Below are 6,534 nucleotides of genomic sequence, written 5' to 3'. Positions count from 1 at the left end.
ATTATTATATTATATATTATATATATATCATTATATAGAGAGAAATAGAGACCTTCTATTTGATCCTCCAAAATGAACTAAATAATCCCAGAATTTTTTAAAAAAAAAATTTTAAATAAAAAAACGTTTGAAAGACGCTGGTTTTCAGAGATTCTACAAAGAATTTTATAAAATTCAGCGGCACCTAGTGGTGAATCTCTGGGATAATTAGAAACAAATACGATTAATATTTTATGATATAATTTCAAGAATTTAATTAATTTTTGAAAATCGGTATTGGAGGTTCTCATTAAAACAACATTAGTTGCTGGGTTTAAACCTCCATTTATGGGCAAGGCAACATTTTTGACCGCAGATACATCGTGCGAAAATCGGGATAAAAAATGCGCAACATTGTGCATCACCGAACACGATTTCTGGCCTCTGGCCTTTCGTGAGTCTCGGTCACAGCAAAGGTAGATCCAGCCCAAAAATGTATCTTTAGCACCCCCTTCAGTCAGGATCGTTGAAGCCCGCCAACTTCTGTGTCAACACATTACTCGTAAACCGAGGACTCCTTAAACAAAGAAAATAGAATCAGTGCGATTTTCCTGCTGTATCAAAATAAACGACGTTACCTTGTTCTGTGCCCCCTATTTTGAGAACCGTCGCAGTGGTTCGTGCTGCTTTTGCCTAACTTTGACGGAGTGGGATGACAGCGGCCTGGACCTCGTGTCCATATATGGACATGGTTCGATCCTTCTCGGGTCAGGGTTACGACTCCCTGTCTGTTACTTCTCACTGGGCCTTCAACGCATTGCTCGGATGCCTGACTCGTGCTGAGACTTCACAAGAGGAACTTTCGAGGGGTTGTTCACGAGGTCGACGAGGAAGTCCCTAAAAGACGACATCGCGCGGAGCCGGGGAGGACATAGCTGACACAGCAGGATATAAACAAACTTTTACCGTCACTTTAAGAAGTGTTTTTGTTTTACGTCTCGGAGCATCCCGACCCGAAGATCTGTTCTCAGCTGAAAACAAAGTTAACTAGCTAGTTAGCCAGCTAGCTAACTTCTCAATCACACAAAGAGAATCAAAGTTTTTGTCCTCAGTGTCCACTTGGACGTGGCCCAGCGGTTGTATAACGTCCCTGACATCACAGTGGGCCCAAAGAATCACAAGTTAGCTAGCTAACTAGCTTGCTAGCAGAAAAAAAAATCGATTTTTCTCCATCTCAGATATTTTCCCTAATTTTTCACTAGAAAATGTCCTTTTTCGTCGAATTTTTAATATTGTATATTTTCATTTCAATATAAAACCGGGGGGCTGGGGGGTGTGACCTCCCTGACCTCTTCAGTCTCTCCATCTGTGTGAGTGAATCACAGTCGTGTTTACACTTTTCACCGCCAAAGGAAAAAGCTGCTGTGACGTCAGAGAGTCCTCCTCCGCTCTGGAGCGCTATTTTTTATGCATGAGTGGAGGGGGGGCTGCAGGGGGGGGGGTTCCCGCAACAACAACAACAACGACCCTGGGATCATGTGATGTGCGGAAAAACTGACACAAAGGGAATCAAAGTTTTTGTCCTCAGTGTACACTTGGACGTGGCCCAGCGGTTGTATAACGTCACTGACATCACAGTGGGCCCAAAGACGCACAAGCTAGCTAGCTAACTAGCTTGCTAGCTGAAAAAAAAGAAAAAATTTGACTGGAAAAAAAATCGATTTTTCTCCATCTCCGATATTTTCCCTAATTTTTCATCAGAAAATGTCCTTTTTCGTAGAATTTTTAAGATTTTCATTTTCATTTAAATATTAAAAACCAAACTCTGCTGCCATCTGGCGGACAATAAACGCATACACACGGGAAAAGAGTTATTTTGACAATAGAAATATTTGGTTTTTATATTTAAATGAAAATATACAATATTAAAAATTCTACGAAAAAAATGACATTTTCTGATGAAAAATTAGGTAAAACAAAGTTAGCTAGCTAGCTAACTAGCTAGCTAACTTTGTATTTAGCTGAGAACAGATCTTTGGGTCGGGATGCTCCGAGACGTAAAAAAAAACACTTCTTAAAGTGAGGGTAAAAGTTTGTTTACATCCTGCTGTGTCACGTCATGACATGTCCTCCGCGGCTCCGCGCGATGACGTCTTTTAGGGACTTTCTCGTCGACCTCGTGAACAACCCCTCGAAAGTTCCTCTTGTGAAGTCTCAGCACGAGTCAGGCATCCGAGCAATGCGTTGAAGGCCCAGTGAGAAGTAACAGACAGGGAGTCGTAACCCTGACCCGAGAAGGATCGAACCATGTCCATATATGGACGGGTCTGACAGATGAAGTGTCACGGAAATTTGAAAACCTTATTTAAATGTCAGTAAAAAAAAATATATTATTATTATTACTTTATTATTTTAGGACTTTTGTGACAAAAAAAGGAAAAAAAAGTTGCCGTTCTGTGTAAAATTAAAAGTTTAACTTTATTTTTTTCAATTTGTCACAAGAAATTACGCAGTCAGTGAAAATAAATAAATAAAAAAATGTATAATGATGACGCAAACTATTTTTGAATAAATTAATTTTCTTTCATTTCTTCCAGGTTCATGGGGGCGCTGTCATCCCAGCAGCTATCAAGTGAAAAAAAAGAAAGAAATTTTCACGTTCACATTTATACCAATGGCCAATTAAGACTGACCTTCTTGCTGTAGAAAAAAAAAAAAGAAAGTTTCACGCTCCCATTTACATTTACACCAATTAAGACTGACCTTCTTGCTATAAGGCAGGAGCCCTAACCACTCTGCCACCTTGCGGCCACAGAGGCGACAACGTTGAGGTATGGATTTAATCGGTTAGTTGTTTAAAAAGTGTGAATTAAAAACCGACTTTTAACTTTTTTTTTTGTTTGTTTTTTTACACAGCGAGACTTTGAAACCGGAGTCGGAAGTGTGAATTAAAAACCGACTTTTAACTTCTTTTTTTTTTTTACAGAGCGAGACTTTGAAACCAGAGTCGGAGAAAAGTTCGTCAATAAACGAATTCAATAGACGCAAAGTCGGTTAGTCGATGTGCGGTTCTCTTCCCGGTGCCTTTGGTGAAACATTTCCTACATGTTATCGGATGTCAGAACCTACAGGAGCTCATGTTGCCGTTCCCGCTCCTCCTCCTCCTCCTTGTTGCTCCTGCTCCTCCTTCTTCTCCTGCTCCTCGGAAACGGGATGTGATGTAAATACACACTTAACTTTTTTTTTTTTTGTCCCCCTCCTCCTCTGTATGTGATCTTCTCTCCGGACTGTACAGAAAGTGTTTTCGTTGCTCCCGCGTCGGTTCACGCGAAAGTGTTTCGCGAGCGCAAACGGTTCGACTTTAACCGTTACAAGAAGAAGAAGAAGGAGGAGGTGCGTTGGTTTTCACCACCATGATCCTCTAAGGGCGACGAGAGGAGCTCCGTGTTGCTGCTGCTGCTGAGAAACTACAGACAGGTACGGGCAACATCTGTGTCTTTGTTTGTTTGTTTGTTTGGTGGGACGGAGAAACCCGGATCAGAAAGTTCGGATCGGATTCGGACGGAAAATGTGACAGGAGCAGCAACATTGCTGCTGTTGTTGTTGCTGCTGTTGCTCCACACTGCGGCCTATAATTTCCATTGATCTGTGACCTGCTGCGGCAACATGTGGCAAAATAACGGGCTGAAGGGAACGTCGTGATTTGACAACGTGACGTTGCTCAAAACAAAACAAAAAACTTAAAAAAAAACAAACAAACAAAAAAATCTCGAACGACCCTTTTTGACCCATTGGAATCCAATAGTACGAAAATATACCGGTAAAATGTAACGTTAAATTTCGTCAACATTCATAACTAACTACAAACAGCATCAAAAATATATATGAAATATACATTTATATTCATATATATATGAAAAGACACTTCTCTAAGACTGATTCCCGCAGCTTTGTTTTCGTGAATTAAAAGTTCGCAGGAAGTTGAAAAGTCCTTTATATCGTGAGGTGATGTTTCCATCGCAGAATTTTTTTTTTTTTTAATTCCAGAAGAAAAAAACCAAAACAGCGCAACATGAAGATTTGTCTTTAAAACATCTTAAAAATCTTCAAGTCAGACTTTTTCTCGTCTGTCACTTAAAATTTAAAACGTATGCTAACGTCGTTAACATCGCTCACACAACCGTACTCTATGCTGTCCCTTCAGTTAAAGTTCAATATTAATTTCTCACACAAATTCCAGGTCAGTTTGCGATAATATTTTTGCCGATCAGTCCTAGCGACCGCCGTTTGTCGGCAACGAGAGGAATTCGCGTGTCACAAATAAATATAGACGTAGAGAGAAAAAAAATTGAATTTAAAATTTCAGCTTGTTACGTTGTAACTTCTAAAGTCGTTTTGTTAACACAGCGATTCCCAACCTCTGGGCCGTGGCCCTCTAGTGTGCCGCGAGAGATCATCAGGTGTGCCGCGGAACGTTACCCGACATCACTTAATTTGTCTAAAAAAATGATATTAATATCTTATTACGCAAATATTTTTTCTTCGTTTGTCAATGCCTGGGAGGCAGAACAATAAAATACTTGTCATTAGGTGGCAGCAAAATGGCTGTGAAAGTAAACAGTTCATTTTTTTCCTATTTAAATGTATATTTTTGTATTTTATAAAAAATTTTGTAAAAAAAAAAAATCATTTATGCTAAAGAATAAATAGGAAAAAAAATCGCGACTAAATTAAAGCGTTAAAGAGAACGACCTCAACACATTGTAAATATTCGAACAATCCCTAACTCCAATTATTTACATCAGTGGTTCTCAAACTGTGGTACGTGTTCCACTGGTGGTAGTTTAATTCATTCTCGTTGTTAGCATTTAGCCGGTCAGTCGATGCCCTTGGAGTTAGCTTCTTGTCTTTTTGTTCACTCCGACTGGAGTTAAGTCAGTGGGTCCCAAAGTAGGGGGCGGCCCCCTCTCCGGGGTCACAGTAATCTGTGATTTGATTTCTCGTTAATCCAAAGAACAGTTTAGTTGGAATAACAACGATTAGTCTTTTGTACCAAAGGGGGCGCTGCAGAAACTCATTGGAAACGACCAAGTTAGGAAATATGTTTCTGATGATTCTGGAATCAAAAAGCGATAAAAAAAAAATTTTTAGTCGCAGCTTTAACGTACAGTACACATCAGACGAACTTCTGAACGTGCGACGTTACGTGAACAAAGGAAATCCTCCGAAATGGCAAAGATTTCAGCTGAAGTTTGAACTTCGGGCTGTTTTTAGTTTTTGTTTTTCTGTCGCAGTGATGCTAACGCTTTCACTAATGTCTTCTAACGCTGAACATCAATCAACAGAAGATATTTTTCTTCTGCCTTGAGCGTCGGTGACGTCAGGATGTGAAGATTTCACCTTCTTTAACTTCAGTTTGGTTTTTTTGGGGTTTTTTTTTCACAACGCGCGAGACAGAGAAAGAAAATATTTTCGCCCGGCAACAATAATTCAGCTGGACAAGCAGTGATTTGAGGTTGTGTTAGTCACGGACGTCTGATGTCGTTGGTCCTCCTGCAGGTGTGTGTTGTTTTTTTTTACAAGGTGATTAATCACCGGGGCGGGGGGTTAAAGGTCGTCTGAGGCTGCAGGTTTAGAAAGTTTGACCCAGAACTTCACACGAGAGACGAAGGTGAAACTGCTATTGATCACCTATTAGCTGTCGATCACCTGCTAGCTGTCGATCACCTATTAGCTGTCGATCACCTGTTAGCTGTTGATCACCTGTTAGCCGTTGATCACTTGTACAGGATCACATGTTCAGGATCACTGGTACAGGATCACTGATACAGGATCACTGGTTCAGGATCACTGGTTCAGGATCACTGGTGCAGATCACTGGTACAGGATCACTGCTTCAGGATCGCTGGTACAGGATCCGTGGTACAGGATCGCTGGTACAGGATTGCTGGTTCAGAATCGCTGGTTCAGGATCGCTGGTTCAGGATCACTGGTTCAGGATCACTGGTACAGGATCACTGGTTCAGGATCGCCTGTTCAGGTACAGACTGAAGACGGAGGACATGTTTGTTTTTTTGTTTTTTTAAATGATGGAGTGAAGTTCTAGTGTTTGACTGAGATGCTCCGGTCGTTTGTGTCAAACTCAAGGCCCACGGGCCAAATCTGGACCTCCATATCATTTTATCCGGCCGACCAAGGTGTTTAATGCAGCGGTTTTGTCATTTTGAGTCACTGACACGTTATTTAACTCTTGAGACTAAACTTTTCTAGACAGTTCATCAGATGCTTATCCTCATTAGCGCGCAACATAGACTGCGTTGTAAACGTCGCCCCCGACGCTCCCGTAGGTTCTACAGTTTGAATCCCGACCATCCCAGGTGGATCCGCCGGTTCCGGTTTCACGACCTCCTCGTCCGCGAGGTCGTCCGTCAGGTTCAAGGCTCTGCGTGTTAAATCAAGCGCTCCTCGCATTCCTGTCATTCCACCCGCTCCGCTTTTGGGCCTGGTCCCCCCCCCCCCCCCCCCCCCCCGCTCGTGCGAGAAACAACGACAATC

General features: G+C 41.5%; 1 protein-coding gene across 1 annotated transcript in view; it reads left to right on the top strand.

Moving 5' to 3' along the window:
- The first annotated feature begins 3,249 nt into the window (after positions 1-3,249).
- Positions 3,250-6,534, top strand: part of LOC103398953 (discoidin domain-containing receptor 2-like) — a 13,041-nt gene continuing 9,756 nt past the window's right edge. The window contains exon 1 of the mRNA XM_008337715.3: positions 3,250-3,456. The gene's annotated coding sequence lies outside the window, so the exon portion shown is untranslated. The remainder of the gene's footprint in view (positions 3,457-6,534) is intronic.

The sequence above is a fragment of the Cynoglossus semilaevis genome, unplaced genomic scaffold (assembly GCF_000523025.1).
Source record: "Cynoglossus semilaevis isolate Cse_v1.0 unplaced genomic scaffold, Cse_v1.0 scaffold2142, whole genome shotgun sequence".
NCBI lineage: Eukaryota > Metazoa > Chordata > Actinopteri > Pleuronectiformes > Cynoglossidae > Cynoglossus > Cynoglossus semilaevis.
Note: the sequence above shows the minus strand (reverse complement) of the source record. Positions and strands in the feature narration are given on the sequence as shown.